This window comes from Octopus bimaculoides, chromosome 22 (genome assembly GCF_001194135.2).
Source record: "Octopus bimaculoides isolate UCB-OBI-ISO-001 chromosome 22, ASM119413v2, whole genome shotgun sequence".
Taxonomy (NCBI): Eukaryota; Metazoa; Mollusca; class Cephalopoda; order Octopoda; family Octopodidae; genus Octopus; species Octopus bimaculoides.
In genome coordinates this window covers 36,523,984-36,524,427 of record NC_069002.1, presented here as the reverse complement: position 1 = coordinate 36,524,427, position 444 = coordinate 36,523,984, and the positions used below count along the sequence as shown (strand labels likewise).

Genomic DNA, 444 nt, shown 5'->3' with positions numbered 1-444 from the left:
TCATTATGTAAATCTATGTCTGTGTGTGTGTGTGTCTTAGTATATGTATGTCAGTGTATGTGAGAGTGTGTGTACGCCAGTGTATGTCAGAGTGTATGTTTACATGTTTCAGTCATTTGACTGCAGCCATGCTGGAGCACCACCTTTAGTCGAACAAATTGACCCCAGGACTTTGTCTTTGTAAGCCTAGTACTTATTCTATTGGTCTCTTTTGCTGAACCGCTAAGTTACGGCAACATAAACACACCAACATCAGTTGTCAAGTGATGGTGGGGGAAACAAACACAGACACACAAATATATATATATACATACATACATACATACATATATATCATCATCATCATCATCATCATCATCGTTTAACGTCCGCTTTCCATGCTAGCATGGGTTGGACGATTTGACTGAGGACTGGTGAAACCGGATGGCAACACCAGGCTCCAAT

The 444-nt window shown here is 40.8% G+C and overlaps 1 protein-coding gene across 1 annotated transcript in view; it reads left to right on the top strand.

Moving 5' to 3' along the window:
* LOC106867757 (transmembrane channel-like protein 3) overlaps positions 1–444 on the top strand; it is a 63,067-nt gene that overhangs the window by 55,847 nt on the left and 6,776 nt on the right. The window lies entirely within an intron of this gene.